At 43.6% G+C, this 25,374-nt stretch overlaps 1 protein-coding gene across 7 annotated transcripts in view; it reads right to left on the reverse strand.

Annotated features, from left to right (window-relative positions):
• The window catches only part of MICAL2 (microtubule associated monooxygenase, calponin and LIM domain containing 2), a 118,983-nt gene extending 98,860 nt beyond the window's left edge, over window positions 1–20,123 (reverse strand). For 6 of the 7 annotated variants that reach the window (XR_005601945.1, XM_039552136.1, XM_039552135.1 and 3 more), the window contains exon 1: window positions 20,037–20,123. The gene's annotated coding sequence lies outside the window, so the exon portion shown is untranslated. Of the gene's footprint in view, window positions 1–9,599; window positions 9,784–20,036 lie in introns of those variants that run through there. The other variant, XM_039552134.1, reaches the window with a different exon arrangement.
• Window positions 20,124–25,374: the final 5,251 nt, after the last annotated feature.

Consider the following 25,374-nt stretch of genomic DNA (forward strand, 5'->3'; position numbering starts at 1 on the left):
CAGTCAGGACACCTTCTCCAGCCTTAAAACCTCCCTTCTCCAACACCACAAAGCCAAAAATTAGACTATTCTTTTCTGGGCACAAAATCTTCTCCTCATGAACTTCCAATACACTCCCATCTTGTCCATACTGAAAAACCGAGGAGTGGCATCTCAGTAGAGACATTTGCTCACTAGTGAAGCATTTCTCCTTGCTGTGTCAGAGGTCATACTCTCCAAAAAACTCACAATTTTGTGGTTAAAAAAGCAGGGTAAGACAGGAGACTTTGGTTACTAAGGTTTCTGGATTGCTGGAAACACCACTTATTTTCTTCTCTTTTTTTTTTTTTTTTTGGCATGAACAATGTGTTGACAGATGACAGAGCTGAAGATGGTGCTGTAAGTATATGCAGCTGATGGAAAATTATGCATTTTTTTGTGAGGAGTCACTGATATTTCACTGCAGTATTGTATATAAGTCACCAGAAACAATGCAATAAGGATAAGAAGTTCAGCAGAGTCATTCTTGACTATAATTAAAGTTTCCTGTCCTGTAACAGTCTCTGAGACTTAAGAGGCAATGCATTAACTGCTTACCTGCAGTAGAAAAATTAACAGTGTTTGCCAAAGTACAGGAATTCTTAGAATATTATAATTTATCCTTTTACTCCATCATATAAATCACTCTAGGGATGAAATACAGAGCCAAAAATTTCATCAAGGTGAGTACTGATGCTGAAACTGCAAACTATGCTTTTTTAAGTGACTATTGAGCTTCCTCTAGAAGCACAATCCAAAAATAAAATGCATTTTATTTGAAACTTCACTGAAGTGCTACAGAGCCCAATGAAAATTTGGGTCAGTGAAAGGAAAAGAACAAGAGAGCAGGAAATAGTCTGGACAAAAAGTTCTTTTAAGTCAGAACTGAAGCATCCGTGGGTTAGGCACAAGAATTGCCATTTTTGGTCCCATGCATGATGCATTAAACACATACAAGAACTTGGCCTTCCACACAGCTTCCCATGGGATTACAGGAGTCTCTGGAGGGCTCCAGGGCACAAAACACACTGGGAAGAAGGGTTCCGTTTCGATGGCCCCCTCCACTGTCAGAAGTTATCCCTGCCTCCTTTCTGCCTCCAGCAGGGCAAACAGGAATGTCAGATAAGGAAAGCTGAGAAGTGCTGCTCATGCCTGGTGGCTGCCCAAGAGAAAGTGAAGATCTTGTTACAACTAAAAGGAAAGCAGTGCCAAAGGGGCAGAGAGAAAGCAGAAATTAAAGCAGTGGTGCATGTACAGATGTATACACAGGAAAGCTAATGTCTCCAGTCCTGGCTGATATTTCCTGACAGAAAAAAAACCCAAGCTCTGCTACTGCAGACAATTTTGAGAACACTGAAAAAAGCAGCTCCACTCTCAGGGCAATTCCACTAAATATCTCTAGTCAGATGGATGTATGGAGCTGGTTCACATCTGCACATGGAGTCTGTCAGCAGCCAGCAGTAAAGCTGACACATATGAGTCGTTACAGGAAAATAATAAAACTTTTTGACAGCAGCACCACGCAAATTGCTTGTCAGCAAGGTCTTGAGGTACTGTCTGCAAAAATTAAAAACCTCTTTTGGCTTATTTGTCCCACTGGAATGAGAGCAAGCCTAATTTAATTCAAACTTGAAGCACTTAAGTTCTTCCTTAGTCCCTTAAAGCGCTGTTTCTAATACTTGAGAACATGGTCCTCGGGGAGATCGGGAAAAGATTAAATTCCTTGCATTTCAATACTACTAATCCTGATTCCATTTTCAATACAGCCCTAATTCTGTCATGTTTACCAAGAATAAATTCTTTTATTAAGACTCCAGTTTGGCATGCAGGATACAATACATTTATTGTTTGCTTAAGGTTAGAAACAACAACAGAAACAAAAGGCTGGGTTCTGCAATGTCTATGGAAATCATAGTACTCATCTACTTGGGCCCTTCCTCATCATCAGTTATAACCACAATATTTCTGCTGCCTCTTTCCCTGGCTGAACTGTCTAACAGATCAATACCACCACAAAAAATGAAGTTTGCAAGTGAAACTGGCCATGTTGCAGGACCTTCTGAGTTTTTCAGCTTAGTTTCTACTGTGATGCACTTTTTTTTGGTGGAGACTATTTTAAATGTAAACATTTCTATCTGGAGGAAACACAGCTTTTTGATGGTTTGGTTTCTTTGCATGTTTTCCTAAAAATGACATAAAAGGAAAAAAAAATTATATGTGATTCTGGTGACAAGTGACGTTCTCATTTGCTTTGCTCATAAAACTACTTTAAAAGCACGTTGGTCTGAAATACTTGTTTAGTGCTGGTGACAGACAGACAACACATTCCTTAAGATGCACAGTCCTACCAGAAACATCAGTGAAGGGAAGCTGCCTCTGAACAAAGCCTCTCCAACTGTCTCTGTAAACAGCCAGATTACTCTTCTGTATTTTTATAAAAAGCTGACTTCCACAGAACTCCTGCAAAATAACTTTTCGGGCCAAGTATGGAATTCAAAACAGCTCCTACTGCGACACTCTGTGCCTATGAACTTACAAGGTTACCGTGCACGCTATCAGCTTGTTTTGCAGTGGTTATATGAGACATTTCAAACACAGGCCTTCCAACCAGGGCTGCTGTGCCCATTTAACCTGCTGCAGCTGCAAGCATCCATGATAAAATACAGCTGGAAACATGTGCACGAGTACACTGAGGCTTGGCAGTGAATATTTTAGATATGTTCACAGGAAGCATAAAATAAAATGACCTATCTGTAGGATTTTATCTGCCACACAGACTGAGTCACATTCCACACATTTTAAAGCTGGAAGCTTTAAAAATAGTCCAGTTTGTTTCTGGATGTTCCTGATCGGAGCTTTACTGTGGGAATGCACTAAGACACTGACAAGTAAAATGAGATCAGCCCCGTAAGCCAGCAGCTTGCATGTGTCGCCATTCACAGAAACATACAGTGCTGGCATGGGGAAAGCATGGGGTGCTGCCCCAGGATCCACATGTGCAATCCCAGGGATGGAAGCTCAGGCCTCTGCCCCAGCTACTGGTGGGGCCAAGGACACAGCACTTCCCAGGTTTCAGATAAATCCCAACAGAAAACTGGCAGCCACAGGGGTGACACCCCTCCCCTGCCTGCACAAGAAGTCCTGTCCTGTGAGCATCACTAAAACCCTTCGATGCTCATTTTGCAAAGCAAAGGCACAGGTTTTTCAAATGAATGACAACACGTAGCTTTCCAGGCGTTTTTGTGCAGTATATACTCAAACTACTCATCAGAAATACCATAATTTCTGAAGAATGAGCTGTAAAATAAAGAAATTTTCTTTTTTATTTTAAAGCAATGTTGTTGTACCCACACCAGTAGAAATTATAATTCTAAACCTTCAAATCAAATGGTTTTAAGGAGAAATGTCTGTAGCTCTATTATTCTGTCCATGGATTACAGTAAGTACTTAAAAATCTTTTTTTTACAGGGCTGCTAAAAGCTCTGCTGCAAAGTCCCAAGTTTTCATATAGTCTACATCTTCAAAGGTAACTGTAGATGATTATGCCACAGTCATTTGGGGTTAATGCTATGCATAAACAAGATATTAAAACCTGACTCTTGTTTAGACTGGTTACAAGGAAGAACATTTTTCAGCTCTGTTGTAGTAGATCAGAAACACAATATAAACAACAGTATAAAGTTTATGCTGATGTTTTCCTAGGTTAGGATCACAAGAACAAAGGAAGAAAGTATACCATAAGGGTAACATCAGCCTACAAGGAAGCATACCTCTTAAGAAAAAGCACCTGTTATTTAAGCTAGAAAGATGTTATGAAGTAGTCTCAGTGAAAACAATTAAAAGGACAATCTTTTAGCCCTTTGAAACTCCTGCCTTTCTTTTCCTATAGTGACACTTATAATTTCAAGCTCACAAGTTGGAACAGCGTAGATATTAAAGTTAATCACAGAATAGGCAGTGCTGGTTGTCTTTTGATCAGCACAAGATTTTCTACTTTCAATAGGAATGTAGCCACTAAGCCAGACTAATTTGGAGGGCAAGTAATACCCTATTTTCCATTCCCAAAATCACAGGAGCAGGGAGATGGCAGGGCCAGACACATTGATCAGGGATGGATACCACGAGGGGATGATGGAGAGGGAATTCTGGCACCATTCCTGCCCAGCTGCCAGTGGGAACTTCAACATCCCACTTCTTCTCACAGCCCTGTGTGCTCCTCTCTGTTCCTCACCCTCAGGTCACAGAGAAAACTTGGATGGCGCAACGGTGACCATGAGGAACACCAAAAAAAGTGTACCCTCTAGCTGACAGAGCTCTGTCAGCAAAACCCCTGGTATATATATGCAGCTATACCAACAAAACCGAGCCACATTTGGCAGCAGCTCCTCTAGTACAGCTTTCCCTTTGTATGCATGGGGACATAATTACAGATGTAAATACACCATAAAAGAAAACAAACATATGAAGCAGTAAAAAGCAGACTCTCTTAGTCAGCAATCATGGGAATAATGTTGGTTTATGGCACTCTGAGAATAGGAATAATCCAGAAGGATGGGGCAGTGAGATAGGCCATGGACTGACACAGCAACGTGGGACTGCCAATGCCTCTGGGAGCGCCCTGGAGGAGCCATCACATTTCTGGCGGACCTCAGCAGGGAGCAAGCGACAAAGAGTGCCACCAGTGTTGATTCCTTGAAGCCACCCAATGCCCAGATACAGCCTGTCTGTCCCCTTACTGTGATCACTCCCAACCCAGAGAGCAAAGAAGAGCAGCAATGCTGCTTTTCTAACTGAGAGCTGCCCAAAAACGTCAGCTGGAGACACTGGAAAGTGCCCTCAGAGAACACTGGATGCCAAAGCAAGACTGTCTTTTGTTACTCCTCAGGATTTCTGTGAGAAAGGAAATTAATATTTGTTCAGGGTTTTTTGAAGCAAAAATATGAAATTATGGCTGTGCTGAAGCAAACACTCCAGGTTATGTTTTGGGGGCGAAGAAGAACAGCACCAGTGTTAGTTTTCACAGATATGTGCCAAGAGCTCTCAAGAGTATGTTTCAGATCATCTTTCCCAGCATGGATCTGTAGATCTCTGCTCTCCAGCATGTGTCCCTCTGGTTACTAGGGCTGTGGCAATTACCCAAGAGGAATAAACAGCCAGCACTGGGGCTGCAAGACCCTGAGGGCTCCAGTCCACAATAATTCATTTGGCAGAGCTGCCCTCATCTGCAGACATCAGACTTCCAGATCAGTAGTAAGGATTAATCCATTGAAAACACAGACAGGATTGCTTTGCCAATGATCAAAGAAACAAAACGTTCTGGGCAATATTTCATATGCATACACACACATTTTTAGGAATCAACACACTCCATTACTATTTTTTTTTTTTTTAAACACAAGGTAGCACACAGTTCTTCCTGTGTTTTATTGGGACATTAATGTTATCAGTCACACTGAAATCCATGGGAATCACAAAGTTAAAAAATCAAAGAAACCCAAAAGCAGTTCTGAGTCGTAAATGATAGGTTCCTTGGTTGCAGCAATGCCAATTCACCACCAAAAACCAGCCATTGAATGACAGTGGAGAACTGAGAAGCCGCACCCAGACAAGTCAGCCAGAGGGTGATGGGAAACCAGAAGATTAGCTTAAACACCAAACTCTGCTCCAAGGAGAATTTACATGAAAAGACAAAAACAGAAAGAAAGCTACTGTGTTAGTTTTGTATCTGTGTTATGTTTTTTGTCCTTGTAAACTGGACCCACAGTTACCAGAAGAGATTGGAAAAGACATAGTTTCTGAAAGTAGAAACAGTATTTTTGGAAGAAAATGTGCAGGCCAATTTCTACCCTCCCTCTGCCCAGACTTCCCAAAAAATGAAGAAAAACAAAGTATAAAAAAAAAAACAAAAAACAAATAAAGATGCCAAGAGAGTTACAAAAACAGGATCCATTTCTGCTGCAGAAAAATCCACACAGTCAAATTATAGAATACATCCTGAAACATTAGTTTTGGGATATCCACCGGAAAAAGAAAAAAAAAATTTAAAAAAGACCCATGGGAGCAATACGTTAGGAAGCAGTCCCATCAAGGAACAAAAAAAAAATCCAAATGAGGGCAGAATATCATTAACCAACAACAGGAGGGATGACACATGAATCACTGTTTTCATAAGGCAAGCTGAGATATAGTCAGGATTAAATTATGATTCATCGTCTCCAGCACAGCGAAGTTTACCAGAATCTGTGAAATACCAAAAAAAACCACTTCTTGATAGTAATTGTCCATCACACAGCCTGGCTCCAGAAGCCTAAGGTTTAAATTCTCTGTGTAAGTCCTGTCAACAGAGGTGGTTGCACCTTCTCTATTGAAGGTTTTATGCAACAATGTCCATTTGCTTCCAGTCATCAACCAAACTGGATGACCTGCACTGTAATATGTAGATGTTATCATCATGCTCTTCATTAGTCACCCATTCATTTGGAAAACTTAATTTTATCATGTACCTGTATTTCATAGCATGTAAGGGGGCAGACACTGTAGGAATGCAAGCACTTTTGAAGTGTCACGACAAAGGAAAATGTCAATTTTTTTGTAAAAAGCTAATTTTTATCACTGTCATCTAGTCCTAACATCCATTTTACTGTACATAAGAGTCAAAATTTCTTAGTGAAATCATGCATCTGTGGCAAGCATCAACACACATACCTGAAAGGCAACGTGAACAGTGCATTTAAAGAGTTGAGCCTGTGTAAGTGCAAAAACATCACAGGTATGTTACACAGACCCAGGAAGTTTTAAGGCAGTGATGCCGGTTCATTCCCATATATTGACATGAGGTTATGTGGAGCAGCCACAGCTGTTTGGGGATCCTGAAATGCTGCCATGTGTGACTACATGGCGCTTACTTGAGCGTGGTGTTTTCAGGACAGAGTAGATAAGGGGCATCACATTTCTTCCTACAGCAAGACAGAGCTAAAGCTGCTTTGGTGCCCCAACTCTCAAACCGCCTGTAAATTTCAGAAAGGGAAGGGATTAACTGGTTCTGGGTTCACAGAGTGCCCAGTGCCCAAGGTGCTGATTAGAACTGGCTTTGTTAGAGAAACCAACAATTTAGGAAGGCAAGTGGTTTGCAGGAACATCTTGGGTCAAGTTGGTGTTGCTTTAGCTGAGCCTGCACCACTGATCCCCTGGGCACCATGCTCCTCCCTCACTGTGCCTGCTCTGCCAAGAGCAGGGACTGGGGAATGGGAACTGTCAGAATACTGGAAGTTTTTATCCAACTGCTGATCAGGAGACCCAAAAATCCATCCATCCAATGTGCCTACACAAAGCAGATCAACTGAAGATATGAAGATGTATTTCACTATTACAGTTCCTTAATGTATAGTTCCAACAGCTTTAGTATTCCCCAATTTAGAGACACCAAGAAGGAAAACAGAGAACTGACCTTCACAAAAAGGACGGAGAGAAAAATGTGTGAATCTAAACTATTAAAAAAGAAATACTGCTTAGTTCTCCACTTTACAAATACGATTTTTTTTTAAAAAAACCATTTTGTTACTGAGCCCAAGACCTAATGCTGGCTTGGAATTCATTCTGTTTCCATATTAGCAGAGGTTTCTCCCTCTTCTGCAGACAGGTAAACAGTACTGCTTTTATTTCACTGAAATGTGTAACCAGATCTTTATCTGTGCTCCAGTTATCAAGGTTTAGCTTACTAGGAATAAGGAGCTGGCTAATGTCCTAATACTGTATTAGCACTGTGATTAAATACCAATACAACCAGTGCCCCAAAAGCCATATGCACAGAACAGGCTTTGTTGCAGCATCTTTCAAAAGTAAGACATCCTTGGAGCCCACTAAACAGGCTCTGAGCGGTCATAAACCCATGAAAACAGCACAGAAACTCATCTTTTCTACCAAGACTGGGATTTTTTTAATATATTTTATTCCCCACCTCCCCCCCCCAGCTGCTTGGAACTGCTACTTGGATTACCAAAGAGATCAAGCAAGCGATACACTGCATAAAAAAAGTTTTGGACATCTGGCACACCAGGTCCAGAAGGATACAATTTGCATGTTATGAGCTCACCCCCATCAAGGGGGAAAAAAGAAAATTGAGTCAACATAAAAACTAAATCTCAGGTGAAGTTTAAAGGGTACTTATATCAGCTCTGGAAGCAAAAATTTCAAGAAACAGTGCTTTCTTTTGTGTGCAAGTCATACTACAGCCAGGTACTACTAAAAGAAAACTCTCAAACCAGTAGCCAGACAAAAAAAAAGAGAAGAAGAAAAAAAGGCACAGCAACATAAAAAAAAGCTCATATGCCAGGCCAGGTATTTCCACAATGCATTTCTAAATCAGAAAACCTTATGAAAGAAGTCTGGAAGTGACTGCAACTACCACTGAGTGAGTCCCTTTCCTTAAGGTACAACCTGTGAGGTTTTACCCCTGCCAGCACAGGGCACTGTGAAGTACATTAAATTCAAATCCTCCAGCAACTCCCATGTGCAGCACAGATTATCCCAGCACAGGCTGGGAACATCCCAGTCCCTTTGGTGCTGCTCCTGGTGCCTGGTGCAGCTGGGCAGGGCTCTCATGTTCGTACCAAAGCCAGACTGAGCAGACTTCTTCACTGATGCTATCAACTTCAGGGAACTCCTTTTAAACGGGGCCCATCAGACAGACCACAGTCTGTGACTGGGGAAAATGGGCTCCTCTCTAGCCAGATCAACCTGCTACCTCAAACTGCCATATTTAAAACCACACACACAGATCCAGGGAATATTACAGGGATTTGCCTTGTGAGCACATATCCCAGCGCTCCTGCTGCCACCAATGATGTGCAGCCTTCCATGAGAAACTTTTGCTGTATTTTGTTTGATGGTTTATCTGTCCTCCACGATCAGAATTCCTCCTCCCTCCACCACACACAGCAGGGGCTCTTCCACCTCTGCCCTTTGCTGACCACCAGTCCTGCCAGAGACCACAACCAGTACCCTGCCTGGGGGAGCAACACAAGAGAACACTGAGAAAAACATGGAAAGCCTTGGTAACGAAGGGTTTTCTTACCAGATGCCTTAATGTATAAGTCAGTGACATCCAGAGTAGTTTATTCCTAGTTTTCTGAGATTAACAGGACAAGCTAATAGTTCTAGAATCCTGTTTTCCTCACTGGACAAAAGATGCCATAGGTTTGCATAACAGAAGACTGAAAAATTGTGAAAAGGTACAAGTTAGAGATGTTGAGTTGGCCGCTACAAACCCTCCTTATGTTGCCAATGAATATATAAACAGAGTTTAAGAGAGGTTGCTAGGAAAAAAGTGCACTGGATTCCTAATATCCAGCATATCAGCTAATTATGAATCAACTTTTGCAGAGCCCATTTCCTCAAGGCATCTTGGCAGGCAGCGTATGGCAACACACGAACAGTTCACCTCAGTATTTTCAGGTCAGTGCAGCACCAGGCAGAGAGCACCCTTGCCTTCCAAAAACAGAAGCTGACAGCTCTGCACAAGCCCCTTCCAGCCCATCTTCTGGCTGCTGGGGCAGCTGCTCTTACGTGCCTGCTCCTTTTACCTTTCCTGGCAGGGCCGCTCCGGAGTCACCCCGTCTCGTCTGGCAGCTCTTTGGCAGAGGTCTGATCATCTCCAGCGGGTTAAGAGGTCAGGTGAGTAAATCTGCTTAAGGCAGAGCCCGGCAGGCAGGGGCAAGGATCACAAGGACGTTCAGCACGGCCACTGCCAACGTGGCTTCACTGCTCCGGGTCTGCAAAGCGCTGGAGTGGGGAGAGAAAACACCCTGTGCTCACAGGCACTACAGGCACAGAGGGAAGAGTCCACCCAGCTCTGCCAGACTGTATGACTGCACAAGCACAGGCACTTCTGGTGTTAAATACAGTAAATACAACCTCCTTGTACTCCCAGACAGAAAGCCCAGATTTTAGCAACAGCTACCAACACAATTACCAGGTGGCTTTCTCCCCTTTCTTGCCTACGCCCTATTTTTCTGATCCCTCTGAGGTTGCACACACCAATGCATCTCACAGCTCAAAGATGACAATTTTACTGCTGGAATTTTAATCAAAAGTGATAAAAACATAATCTAGAATACAGGCCTGGAGGAGAGAAGAAACAGGTAAAGGCAAAGAAACTGAATGAACAATCAAAATACAATTTTGGTGGAAGAAAGAAGAAGCTTTAGCCCAACTCTCGCTGCCACTCCAATACTTTCTGACAGAAGTTCACAACAGTCTTGTAAGTGACACTGACCAAAACATTCAAGTCACAGTATCTTGAGTGAAATTTTTAAACGTGCTATACAAGCAAAAAGTTCAGCTGTCTCCACCTCCCCTGAGCGTTGGCAAGGTTATCATTACACTGTCACTGCTGTAAAACAAACCCAGTCATCTACAATTGCACCACGGAGAGATGGCTCTGCAGAAAACAGGGGAGGGACTGCACCTGCCAGGGTGTGCCAAGCGAAACTCGCCATCAGCACAGCACATGACTAAGCACGTATTGGGTATGCCAGAACCCAGCCACTCATCTGAAAATAAAGGCAATTTCTCCTTATCTCCTGCCCTCCCACTAATCTGTGAATACGGGAAAGACAGAGCATTGCAAATGAAGTTTGAGAGCCTTTAAGAAGAAAAATACCCCAACATGCAAAACACACAGGACAATGACTACAAATACTCTTTTTAAGATTAAATTTTATTAAGTAAGAAATATCAGAAATGTGGATCCCATTTCCAAAAATAGGAGGGGGAATGCAGATACACTTAACAGAGACACTTCATGTGTATACTGATCTGTTAGGTAATTAAATAAATAATGTAAATGTTATCTTTTTTTGCTTCATTCTAATTGTGAGAAGTAATATTTATGTCGCCAATATTATTTTCTAGTGATGAGGTCCAAAATAATCTATTAGTTTTCATTTTAAATTCCCCAGACCTGGCAAAAAAGAGAAAAGCTCTCACTCCTCTGGATATTTTTCCCGAAGAAATCAGAATCATCATTAAAATCATAATAGAAGGATTTCAGCCAAAAGGAAGAAAACACTGACTTCATCTCCTCCTCCAAAATTAAAAAACGCATTTATTTCAGCCCTGTGACTGGCACAATATCCCAGCTAAATATTATTCAACAGACAAAACCCAAAAGAAATGTAGAAAATTTGGATTCCAAACACAAGCTGCTCCTTAGTATGAAAAAAGGTGTATTTTTTTTTCATTAGAGAAACAGTCATTAAAAACAAATGTAGTGAAGGCTTCCATGAACTCATCAGAAGCACTGATCACAACCTTACAATGCCTCTTGGTACCTAGCAGGAAAGTCAGATAAAGTCATGAACTAACCTGGCTTTGTTGAAGTCCCAGTAACTCTCTCTTGCCCACACTTTCAGTAAATTTTACATGTGGGTTGGCCTACTGTCTGGATAACAACTGATTAGGCAGAGAGGCAAGGAAAACCTTGCCATCCTTTGCTACTTCAGTAGAGCCAATAAAACTGAAAACTAGTGGTTCACATTCTTTGTTCACTAGAACTACTAAAGCAAAAAAACTTGTGATACATCTGCATTAATATTTACCTCTAAATTAAATCTCATGTGCAAATGCAAATCCGCTGTACTATATATGTCATTCCTGGATTTATCTTGCAAATTAACGAACTAAGAGAGATACTTAGATAATTATACAGTTGTTTTCCAGAAGCCAGTGTTCACAGATCTACTGGCTTGCAATTTCAAACGAGCCAAATTGCCTCACAAACATGTATCCTATCGAGTTCTGGGTCAGAATCCACAAAGCTTCACCAGAAAGGGCAGGAGTTTCATACTGAAACTTTGCAGAACCACCTGACCATCCAAAGGGTGCATACAAATGCTCCCTTAGAAAAAGCTGAGTCAAGAAACTCTGTCAAACACAGCCATTACATCATTCAAATATTTTATTGAGCATCAGGTAGAACCTTGGACTTACTTTTGGAAGGGAAAAGCATTGTGAACAACACAAAAATATCTCACCTTGCTCTGAAACAGCCATGTAATTATTTTTGGTCCCTATTAATGCCTGATAAACAAAGTAATTGGGAGACATGTTTTGATTCCATAACTGAGTTTGAAGATGCTTCTACACACAAGTTACTAATACCATCAATCATTAAGCCAGGTAGTAGCTGACAAAGTAGCTATAGACAGGTGTGGTGGTCTATATCTAAATGCATGTGTAAATAAGGCCTTAAGATGTCAAGCTTCTGCATTTGTGATGAAATAGCATCAGAAATACTGCTGGAGCCCTCTGTGTGCATGCATTCAGCAATGCTGGAGTCCTCTGTGTGGATGTGTTCAGCAAACAATCACAACTCCTTCCTCAGCCAAAAAGAAAACGGAGAGAAAGAAAATAACACTGCCCCTTTGCATTTTTGCATAGGTAAGTGTGAGATAAAAACCTTGTGGCTCTCCTTTCCCACATAAACACACAGAGGTGAATGCTCCACTGTGACTTTTCATTCCCAGGTGGGAAGGAAACCCAGAAAGAAACCCTTTTCTCTTAGTGAGGCGCCAGCACCCAGCTCTGCCAAGCTCCCAGTGCCTGACACTGCTCCTCCTGCTCATGCCGGCACCTACTGCACCACATCTCCCAAAGCCACATCTCCCTCCCAGGGCTGTCAGCCCCAGGACACCCTAACTCTGCTCTGAAGCACAAACCTGCACTGGCCGCAGTCAGCATCCCACTGAGATGCCGGGAGAGAACAGCAGGGGAGAGCCAATGCTGCCAAAGGAATAACCCTGCTCCCCTCTGTTCTATTCTATCTTTAACCTGAAAATTGATATGTGAAGTAGTCATCAGAATTACTCCACAGGGGATACTAAAAGCAGTTTTTTCCCCACGACATGCACAAAGCTGGCCTGTACATTAACCTATTTTCCTGTCTGCTTATCTAAGCATCACAGCTACAAATAAGATGTGGCTGACCTGTGGCACTGCATGGTTGTGCCTTCCTGTTCAGCGCAGAGCAGCTCTCCAGTAGGTGCTGGGGAGTGTTACATTACCCATCGGCCCTGTGCTGCAGCTTCAGCTCGGACACCTGCTCCCAAATTAAGCCCAGGTGCCCAGGACAAGGCCCAGCACATCAGTAAATATTTGGCACAATTCCCTTTTTTGTCTCCAATTCCCTTTGCCACACAGGGTTATTTATACATCGAGGCACGAGGCGTGCCTCTGCGACAGGGCAGCATCACACAGTGCTGCATGTCAGAAGTGCAGCAACAGATTCAAACCAATCCCTGTCCCACGACACTTTTACGAGGAAGCAGGTCACAAACTGAGTAATATCCGTTCTGTGCACTGAAAAATGTATGCTATTCATTTCCAGGAAATAAAGTTAACCACCCTAACCCTTCTTCCCTCTCACACACAGCCCCCCAACAACAACAGAAAGATGGTTTCTTTGGTCTGAACAGGTTCACTGGGACGTATTTAGCTCTTTACACAAGTCTTACTCTTCCTAATGCATTTGCTGGGACACCTAATGTTGACTCAGTGCAAGGGCAGAGTTTCAGAGAGTAAGTATAGCAAGAGGTATTTGATTACATCCACAAATTCAGTTTTTGAATGGATCAAAAGTTCGTATTTATGGAGCTTGTGTCCAAGCTTTAACCATGTGCATGTTTCTAACATTCATTCAACCACGTTAATGTTCTGAACACAAATACTGTACAGAGGGGTGGCAGCTGTTACTTCTAAAAATCCCTAGATTGAAATGGGAGGAACCTACACTCTGCATTCACTTTGAAATCTTAAAAGAGGCTCCAGACTTCAATATTCTTCTGTCCCTACAGCCATGTAATTACTGAAACAATTTTCTGAACTGACAGAAACAGCTGGTTGCATAGGTGGTAACCATAGGAATTTGTAGCACTCAGTGAAAGGGGAAAATCAAATACCAAGCAGAAGGCCAGGAGATCAGATCTGAATGAGAACTCGCTCACATAAATTATCCAAGCCCAAATATCACATTCCATCAGAAGTTCTTTCAGTTCACCTAGGATGGAAATGAGACATGGAGAAGTAAGCTCTTGTGTCAGGATGCTCACTCGTTTACTGCCTCTAAAAGGAGAGGAGCAATGGCAGTTCAAGTACACAAGCAGATCCTGTGTCTGACCCACAGCTGGGGTGAATGATGACATGGGGGTGATTAGCACTGACTACATATTTACTACCAAGAAGTCAAGCCCAACACAAGCCCTCTATTTTCTTCTCATCAGCTCAGATTGCTACTTAAAATTACTCCCCAGATCAGCTCAAGGTGCCATAAAGACAATCCATAAAAAGCAGCCTGATAACAAGCACATACAATAGGTAAACCCGTATGAAAGGAAGTCAAACTCACAAATAAGCAGAAACCAAAAAATACCCAGTATCTTGTAAAGTTCTTGTTTAACCAGAGGGTTTCTTCAGCTAGAAAGGGTGTCAGCAAGGAACATTGCATTCCATTATGAATTCCTCCCTTTGCTTTTAGCAACTGCCTTCAGAGCCTGCATTTGTTTCTGTAAATCCTTCTGTGCTGCTCCCTGCATGCATGAGTCTAGAGGGCAAGGGTACTGCACATCCCTAGCACCACTGACAGATGGGGCTCACCTCAGCCAGTAACACAGATTAAGGTCTTTGCAATACACTCTTATCTGATCACACGGGAAAAAGGAATTCCACTATCTGCCAAACACGAGTCTTCTCAGAGCGAGAGGAAAATTTGTCTTCTGCTGCACCTTCTGCTTTGCTGTTTACAAAACCGTTTGTATTTTTTTTGCTGGACTCCATCATATATGATTTGCACATTATAGGCTAGGAAAAGAAATCTTGGAAGATTTCAAAGCCTTCCAGATAGCTATGGGAGTCACCTATTCAGGTAAGAAAATGACAAAATATGTTATCTGAACCAGGTATTTTAATGTTCTTAGTCTTCTAAAAGAAACACTATATAACAAAAATATCATAGTTCCAGTGTCTCACCACCCCCACAGCAAAGAATTTCTTCCTGACAGCTAATCTAATCCTGCCCTCTTTCAGTTTAAAGCCATTACCCCTTGTCCTATCGCTACCTGCCCTTGTAAAAGGTCCTCTCCAGCTCTCTTGTAGCCCCTTTTGGTAGTGGAAGGGTGGTCTAAGGTCTGTTGAGTTACCATTAAGAATATTTAAAGTTGATTACAAAACATCCCGGTTTATTCCCAACAAAAATTTCACATGGCTTCGGAAATTCTATTTTGATGCTTGGCGATGGCAGCAATACAGGATGGTGAACTGCACCACCCCTTTGGGCATTACTGCAGTCTAAACAGGCAATAAGCTGCAAGCTTAAAAGGTCTGAGAAGGATTTATCGTGGACTAACGGATCCAAAGAAACTGCTTTTTAGGAAGCCAAAACTCCACATCACACACTTACAATGCCAGGCACAGTCATTTTAAAAGCTGAATTGGTAATGTCCCCTTGGCTGAATGCAGCCATTGGAGAAACTGCTGCCATTATTTCTCCAGGCCACGGCGGAGGAGATGCCAGAGCCAAGAAAAAAAGCTTAAATCTAGTCCACATACTTCCATCACAGAGTTCCTTAAACCAACTGCCTCACCAGGTTTTGCCATCACAGTTCTAAGAGGCCAAAAGCAAGAAGAAACAAACCCAAGTTTCCTCCTAGTTACATCAGTGCTACTGGGACATTGAAATAAGGACAATCAGAATTTGAACTGAATATAAGCTAGGGCAGCAGCGTCTTCTAATTTGTGTTGTGGTACCACCTACCTTTCCCAACACAGATGGGGTTGCTATTGTTCCTCTCCCCACAGTAAATTGCCCACAGAAATTTGGAGGAGATAATAAAACCCCTGAAAACATAACCCCCACCAAACACAGGGTTATCAACCCAGAGCAGGAAGAGGGCTCAATGGCACACACAGCTCAGATTTAAGGACAAGTCTGAAGTTTTTTCCTTTCATGGAACTAGGAGTCTGAAGATAATTTTGGGGAAGTTTTTACTTGCTTGTAAATGTAACTATGCATAGATGAAAGAGTTAGTCATCTTGTCCATGTCAAAAATAAACACAGCAATTTCCAGAATGTGTCACAATACGATATTAACTGTGTGTCTGCACAGTCACTGAATCAGTGGACACTTAATAGCCTTAATTAGAATATCTGTATTTTCTGGAATCAGTCTAATGTACTCTGAACTACTAATACCACTTCTGAAAGAGTCAGTTTGCTGTATAAACACCTCTAAAACTGCTCCCAGTGACAAGAGCCAGTGTGCCCTCCCTGCACAGCTGAGCTGCCCAACACAGAGCAGAGGCTGCGCTTTACAAATTCACGGGCTCCTCACACAGAAGGAGCTTGAACAGGAAAGGTGCAGCCAAGAATTTGCTCACACACAAAATGCAGATGCCAAATTCCTATTATACAGGTACACATCTATTATAAAGATGCATGCAAGCAAGGCTGCCAGCAGCCCAACACATCAACCCCTCAGTGTTTCTGTAGCTCCTTTACTCCGGATCCAACACGTGAGCAAGCTGAGAAAACAGGACCATTGGGAGGCAGATCTGAATTTCAGTCACCTGAAATAGTCTTCATTTTAAGGGAATCAAAACACACCATGCCCCTAAGAAGCAAAGCCTCTTCCACTAAGAAAGAGAGCTTTTCTGCTGACGCCAGGGGAATCAAAGTGAGGTGAAGGAACAGATACAGGTTACCAAGGACTCACAACAAATGTCACAGCCACGTGGAAGAGTCCGGATGGGAAATATATAGCATTTGAAAGTTTTCCCTTGAGTTTTCAAGATACTAATTATACAATACCAGAGCAGTGAGACAGCTGGAGCAGATACAAGGTATGTGCTAAAAGAGGTGAAAGACTTAAAGCATACTCATGGAGAAACTGGATAGCAATCACCTCTCCTATTTTATGGTTTCTTACACTTAAAGAACATCTCCACCAAACACATAGGCTCTCTCATCTCCACAAGAAATGGGATGTCGACACAAGACTAGAAAACCCTGCTTCAGCATATCTTAGTAAAGACAAAACCTTTTCAGATCATACTTACTTCTAGATGAAACTGAAGGAAAACTGATCTCCCCACAAAGAGCAGGACCCTGATGTCAGGGATGTGGTACTGCTATACAACTTCAGAACAACATTAAGGCAATTAAGAACAAACAAACAAAAAAGCAATTCAGAGTGAAACAGAGATAACTTCCCATTTCTGTATACTTCTCTTTACACTTGTTGGTTAAGAATTCACCTGATTTTACAGACAGGGCAGGAAAAGTAACATCACTTGCTGCAGACCACATGGCAAGAGGAAGCGGAATGCAGCATGCTTCAGTTTCCCTTCAGAACTTCATTTCTCCACCACACACTCTAAGATACAATATTTTTTCCTAGTACTATGAAGAGAACAGCACTAAGAAATGTCGAACAGCATTTTAAAAGCTGTATTTGTCAGGTATCAACACTAAAGGTCTGTTTAGCACAGGAAAGGACATATTGCAGCAACAGTGCTGAAAAGGAGAACTGAATCAAACATATGAGTCAAATGCCGCGTCACAAAGCAGCCTCCCAGCACACAGACCTGCAGTACACAGGAACCAAGATGTAGGAAAAGGACTGAGAATTTAGCAACCCAAAGTTTTAGGTGAAAAAGACCCTTGTGCCTGTGCTGTAAGGCAGCGTGTCCACTCACAGCAGCTGATCTATGGAATACTGGTGTCTTTTGGTGTGTGTTGTAGGTGACCCCATCATCCCAGCCCTGTGCTATTGCCACCGCAGTCTCTTCTATCTGCCCGAGGGGGAGGCAGCAATGATAAGGAGGAGGTGGGGCAAGATTCAAGTCAGGGGAGTAAAATGGCTAATTACTCCCTTGAGCAGCAAGCAAAATGGTTAAAAAGATACATTTTATATTCTAAAGCTTGTATTTTCAAGCAGAGAACTGTAAAATTGTATGTTTTCCCTATTTCTAGAGAAGTGAAACATGACAAAAACTGAGACTGCCGTAAGATTCAGGCAGAGTAAGACTTAAGATCAGGGACATGCTGAGAGTTGAGTCAACACAGTTTTAATTCTTAAAACCTTTACTGACCTCATAATACACAGAGGAAAGCTGTGTAGTATCTCTAGAGTCAGAAGCAAAAGTCTATTGATGCTTCAATGCGGTACTTTAGGAGCAAATTTCTCAAATGCATCCTCTAGAAAGGATAAACCCCGCTGTTTTTAGAGAAACACCCAGACACCTCAAACTAAGCATAAGTGGGCATACACTTTAACTTAGAGCGCCTGTGCCAATGATAACAGACACGAATTCCAGTTCTGTTGTCAGATAATCTGTTTTCCACCCCTGTAATATAATTAGCACCCAACATAAAGTGGCAAAATGAGGGAAGCAAGATGCCCTCTTTTCTCCCAGATCAAGGCAGTTCACGAGCATCAATTAGATGTTAATGTCCCTGGGAGGCAAGCGTGACAAGTCTTATTAAGCCATTTTAAAGATTAGGACACTGAGTCATAGGGAGATTAAGAACTTCCTCAAAACCAAAAGGAGAGTCAGAGAGGGGGCAGCTACACCCCAGCAGAGGACTGCGCTGCTCCACCTTACTGCAAGGTTTAGAGTCTCTAAAGCAAAAAAAAATTTAAAAAAAAAAATTAAAATAAATTAAAAAAAAAAATAAAAAGAAGGCCACGCTCCCATGAAGCCTCCTGGCCATGCCAACATGCCTCCGTTTTGACCTGCAAGGGACCATCCCTAGGTACAAGAATGCAGTCCCGTTTCCACGCTCAGATCTCTTTTTGGCTGAAGGTACCAACAAGGCTGCCAATTGTAAACAGTTTTTAAAGTCGACAGAGACCTCCAGATATTTCCCAATTAAGACTTTTTGATACTGGTTCAACTTTACAGGCATAGGGGCAAATAAATCTACAATCACCAGTCCACGAGCCAGCTATCTGAATTCAAGTCACATGCTGAATTTACACATGAAAAACGGAATGAACGTGACAAGACAATCACTATCACAGGTTAACAAACACTTCAAAGCGCGAAGAGAAACTCAGCAGATGCCATCCTCAATTAGCCCAAAAGGTGAGCAGAGAAGGATGTTATGCTGATTAACACACTCATTAGGACGCGTCCACACTAATAGCCCGCTCCAGTGCTGTAACACATTTGGAAAGCACTCGGCTGCCTTAATCGCAAGGTACTCACGGTGCGAAAAGATTATTTTGACTTTTCCTGCGTGGCCGTCCGAGCCAGCGCGGCGTCAGCGTCCGGGACGCGCGGGGCAGGTACAGCCCTGGGCTCGGACAGCGCTCCGGGAGGGCTCCGGGAGGGCTCCGGGAGCCCCGCGTCCGGACCCGCCAGTGGGGCACTGCCCGGCACGGCCCGGCTCAGCGCTGCCCGGCACGGCTCGGCACAGCCCGGCTCCGCACTGCCCGGCACGGCTCGGCTCCGCGCTGCCCGGCACGGCTCGGCACAGCCCGGCTCCGCACTGCCCGGCACGGCTCGGCTCCGCGCTGCCCGGCACAGCCCGGCTCCGCGCTGCCCGGCACAGCCCGGCTCCGCGCTGCCCGGCACAGCCCGGCTCCGCGCTGCCCGGCACAGCCCGGCTCCGCGCTGCCCGGCACGGCTCGGCACAGCCCGGCTCCGCGCTGCCCGGCACGGCACGGCCCGGCTCCGCGCTGCCCGGCACGGCTCGGCACAGACCGGCTCCGCGCTGCCCGGCACGGCCCGGCTCCGCGCTGCCCGGCACGGCTCGGCACAGCCCGGCTCCGCACTGCCCGGCACAGCCCGGCTCCGCGCTGCCCGGCACGGCTCGGCACAGACCGCCCGGCCCCGAGCGCCGCCGCCCGCGGAACAGAGCCCGGCTCGGGGCGCTCCCGGCAGCCCGCGGAGGGACCGCCGTGCCCGGCGCCAGCCCGCGGGTCCCGCTCCCGGCCCCGCTGCCCCTCCCGGCCCCGCCGCACCTGCTCCGCCTCTGCCCCGGACCCACCGGCTGCGGCGCCGCCGCTCCTCATGCTGCCGGCGCGGGCTCAGCGCGGCTCGCCGGGCTCGGGCGGGGCCCGCGGCCTCCCCGCCCGCCCCGGCCCCAGCCCCAGCCCCAGCCCGGCCCCGGCCCGCCCCGGCCCCAGCGCCGGCCCCGTGCCAGCCCCGCCGGGCGCGGTGTGCCCGCGCAAGGTGCGCGTCCCCCGCTGTCCCCATCGGGGCTGCTGTGTGGCTTTCCCGCGGCCGCGCCTGTGTTTGCGGGCCCCGAGGGTCTGGCCCCAGCGGGACGGAGCAGCCGCCACCTGCCACGGGACAGCGCGGCATGGGGAGCTCGGGGCGCTGGCTGTCGGCTGCTTAAGTTCTGTGTTTGGGGAAGCGTAAATGTTGTCACATATTCGGCAGGTTCAGAAAGGTTTCGGTCAGCAGGCAAATAGAAAAGCGCTGGGGAGAAAGTTTCAAGATCAGCTCACAGCACTGACGCTGTGACTCCCCGACTCCCATCAACAGGAACATCTTGCTGGCGGCAGAAGTGAAGTTGCATGAAAAGAAACAGAGCAAAACAATCAGGAATCACTTGAAGTGCTGCAACGGAGGGCAAATGAGCTAAAGCTCATATCTGCTAATCTAAAGGCTTGACGAAAGCCCCAGCAGGCCCAATTTATCGGTAACCTCAACCGGTCATACCTATTTTGACATGTGCCACACAGTCACTACACTTAAGTGACGCTGCAGAAGGCTGTGGCAGAACAAAGGAGCGGGACCCTGGGCCGCCACGACATGAGCTCTGACCCTTTTCACACTTGAGCCAAATTTGAAGCGGCTTGGGATAAGGTGGAGAGAAAACAAGTGTGAATGTGGCCCTTTTCATCCATGCACAGCTGAATGTAACATAATCTCCAATGACCCAAGTGGTTTAGCCAACTCTCTAAAATAATTTGTTGATCTTAAGGAAGGAATTTTGTTGTAGAAAATACCTCTCATTTGGGTTGAAATTTGTCTTCCAGTTTTTTGCATCATGCTTGGCTGAACCCAAGTTTTACTCAATCATTAACTTTGAATTGCAGTATGTTTGTCTGCTTATTTAACTTCAGGAGATTAACTGTACTTTTTCCTCAAAGTGATAAAAGCAAGAATATAGAAATAGTGGTGCATACAATTTCCCTGTTATCTAAAAGACTTATCATCTTTAGCAGCCTTGGGGAAGGCAAAAACAAGGAATGAGAAAATCCTCTTGGCAAACTTCCAGGAAAAAAATGCTCTGTAGTTAGCAAAGGGGGATGTGTGTACAAAAGAAATCATATTTATATGATTTTTACAAAGTCTTGCTAGTTTCAGTCCACCACTGAGAGCCAGAGAACCCAAAAAATATGAAGTCTAAAGAATTTAGCCCCTACTGGGAAATATTCCAAAACTTCAGTCTTTAGGATAGATGGTCCTTTTTGGTTAGGAAAGATGGTTACAGCACTGGTCTCCCACATGTCTGTTCACCTTCCCAACTGTCCTCTTCCTCCATGACTCTCAGAAAAAGTTAATAAAAGTTAATAACCAAAATTTATCTGCATCATTGGGGGCTGCATGAAGACCACCAGGAACCTTGCTCTTTATTAACTATAATTAGTGTATTTACTCATCGTCCTTAACTATTTGATCTTTGAAAGTGGCTGAAAGATGAATGTATAATTCACACTAATCTTAACTATTATCAAAACCATCTTTAAAAATTATGTTTCATTAGATGTTACTTAACCAGAATTAAGAAATTCTTTATTCACAGTCACACCTACCTCCAAAGGAAAACATAACTGAGATACAGTCTAGTCACTCTGGGCTAAGATGAACACACATCAGTTAAAGATTAGGTTAAAAACATTCATCAGGAACCACCAATCTGGCATTACTTGGGGCTCTGTGGGATATCCTAGCCCACCCTTCCTTCTTTGAGGTGTGGGACCCACAAGCATAAAGGGAAATAGCAACTTCCCCGGGTGCTGCACAGCCTCCCCTTCCCCTGAGAACAAGTTCCTAACCCTTGTTTTTAACAGTGCAGCTGCTTTGTAATTTTTTTGTTCAATCCTATCCATTGAAAGGATAGGAAAAAGGAATAAGAATAGTCCTTACAAAAACCATCCAGCCTTATCAAGTGGTATAAAGCCATGCCTGCTAACTCTACTGTAGGATGTTGATCCCTCTCTGTGGCTGGCGATGTGCAGCGCTCCCTTTCCTGACGTGTGCAAGCCTATCTATTCAAATTCTTGTAAATGGAATCCTATCTACATATCCAGCACAACAAAAGCCCTTCTTGTGGTATTCAAACAACTTGTCTGATCCTTTCTGAGGAACTGTGGATGTCTTCAAAGTTAACTGATTTTTTCATACAAAAGAGGTGGCCTGGCTCTCAGGAGACCATGCTGAGCTCCCTCTTCAATTATTTATTTCCTTTATGACTTTGAGAATTCATCGTGTATCAGTTTGTGGTCTATAGGGTGCAGGTAATAGGAATTCCTTCCCTTGTGGAGGTTATGAGGGTGAAACCCCTGTTATGAGGGTGAAACGTTGACATTCTGCTGCATCATATGAAAGGCCACTATGGGTGGCTTGGTATTTTCCTGCTCTTGGTTTGAAGTTGCTCATCATACTCATCTCTGATGAGGATCAGTAGTTAAATACAAATTTTCATGTTCTTTTCCTTCATTAATGCTTTTTGGTTTACATCAACATAGAAAGCCATTAGAGTGGTTCTTTTAAAGGAATTTTGCTTTAGCGTGAGGAAAAGAAAACAGATCTAAGGAAAGGAAGCTGGATTCTTTACGTGGGAGCATATACTTTTCTTGGAGCTTGGAATAGCTGGATTTTCTTACCACATGTGCAGGAAATAGCTCTTCCTACCCAATCCTGGGTGTATCAGATAATACCCTTAGCATATAAAGGAACTATTCTATTGTGAGACACCTTCTGAACAACATTTCTGTTCAAGTTTCCAAGCACATTAACAGATTTACACAGGTCTATTGCAGAAGAGTTCAAAACACTTTGGTTCATTAGAAAAAGCAGACAGAAGTACCTCTGAAGCCTGCACAGCTAATTTTCTAGCCTTCTTCCCACGGGAGACTCCAAGTTCATTTGTTAGGGAAGTTTGGGGATGGGTCCTTCATCATCCCACCTTCCTCCTGTGAGCAGCTTCTCACACACTCAGTGCTTCTGCTGCAGAAACAGGAGGGAGCTTCTCCCACGCTGCCAGGGTTTGTGTTTGCCCTGTGTTGTCTCTGTCCTTTAAGAGCTTTAACAAACCATCCCTCAGCACACCTGGTCAGTAACACACCCCTGAGCTGGTAGCATTAGTCCTTCTTCCCTCAATGTGAAGATTGATGTTTGGGGTTTGGGCATGTGTGTGAGTGGTTTTAGTTTTTCCATGTGTATTTTCTCTGCCTTTTTAACAAACAGGAGCTAGAGCTTCTGTGATGCAGATTACTGACACAAATCTAGGAAATTTCACTCCTTGGGTCACATGCCTTTGCTGGCGAAATCTCCCTGAGGCTAAGAAGGATTTTACAGTTATGAAATTTCTAATAATACACCAAATATGGGCACAGGATGATATCTTGCCCCTCGTATTGTTCAACATTAATTGATTCATTCCCTAAGACACTTTGCTAAATGCAATTTCACAGAGAGAGGCCAGCTAGCCAGCCCCAGCCCCTTCAAAATCTTCAGCTCAAGAATCAAAAAAATTCCTGATTTTGAACACAGAAGAAATGAGCCTCTCAATCTCTAGGATAACTCTAATTTCAGTAAGGCATGGAATTATGGCCCCATATTTATTCCTATAATGGAGTCACATCTCAGTGTCATTTTATTTCATTAAGGGATAATGTCAGCGCTGGTGATGTTGTAATTACAAATCATGGAAACATTTTTAGAGTTCTGGAAAGCAACAGTCACAACCTTAAGAAGTTTCAAACCTCTCATGGGGCACATATCGTCTTGTAAGGTGTGTTTGAATTTTGAGAAGATTTGACAGATAATCAAAAGAGGTGGACATTATGAAGGGTGGAATAAACCATTCTTACAAAGGGTTGCATCTTTTTCTTTCCTTCTTGTAGCCAGTCTTTTAGTCAGCTGTTAAAAGATTAAGTCTTTCATAAGGGTATGTTTTCATTGTTACCCTTAGGAATACCACTAAAAGCCTTTATTTTATTCATGTTGAGTCATCAGAGTTTACTCCACAGATATTTTATATTTTCATTTCTGACACTTGGGTTTGTGTGCTCAAAAGAATAAAAAAAGAAGCTTTTGATTCTTTGATTTGCAGAAGTCGGTAGTCTGAGAAATACATGAGAGATATCAAAGCCATGGAGCTGCTTCTGTTGAAATAAATGTCAACATCTCACTGACTTCAGAGAGAAAAGGATCAAGTAATTAAGTGTTGTTTTGCATGGATTCCAATAGGCTTTGGATCAGGCCTCATTTCCCCAGCCAGTGCTTGCAGCTTTGCTGCTTTGGATTGTGCTGACAAACGACTCTCTGTAAAACTAACCCACCGAGCTCAGCAAAGCTGATAAGATTTCCTTCCTGCACTGCTGTGCTAACACCTTCCCTGAAAATGTGCTCTGACTTTGGTCATACTTGATTTCAGATTAAGACTTTGCAGAGAAAAATGAAACTTCAATGTGATAAAGTGATAAAGGAATTTAAGTTAATGTTCACTCTTCCAAGCCAAGTGGTTCCATGCTGTGTGCAGCCGGGAAATAGATTCTGCTTTGTTGGGGTGCTAAAACATCTGCATGAGCCAGTAACTGCCAGCTGCTTGAAGGATTGTCACAGATTGTATCAGGAGAAAAATACAGGAAATTTTGTGAAAAAAGGAAAAAAACCCCAAACACACAAACAATAGAAATAACTCACACACCTGCATGGAAACAGTTCCTAGAATGTGACTGCCAGTGAGTAAGGGGAACATTCTGTAAACATATTCTTAATACAAATTAACTTTTCTGTATGTGTTGTCAGCAAGAACCTGAGATTATTTCTTGTCTGTGGGAAACCTTCTGTCAGAGACAAAGATCACTTTCCACATGCTTTGATCTTAGCATATTAAATCTTAGCAGAGACTTTATTTAATTAAATGTTATTTATGTTTTGTGGGTGTTACTGAACAAAGACTTCCCTGAGTGTCATTAATGGAAGAATGACAGAGAGTTTGAACCAGGGAGGACCATCACGATAAGTCTGAATGCAGAGATATTTTAGGGAAATCCCTGTTTCTCAGACAGCTGAACACAGACATATTTGCCTAACTCAAGATGAAACCACAACACTTCT

Source organism: Corvus cornix, chromosome 5, assembly GCF_000738735.6.
Source record: "Corvus cornix cornix isolate S_Up_H32 chromosome 5, ASM73873v5, whole genome shotgun sequence".
Lineage (NCBI taxonomy): Eukaryota > Metazoa > Chordata > Aves > Passeriformes > Corvidae > Corvus > Corvus cornix.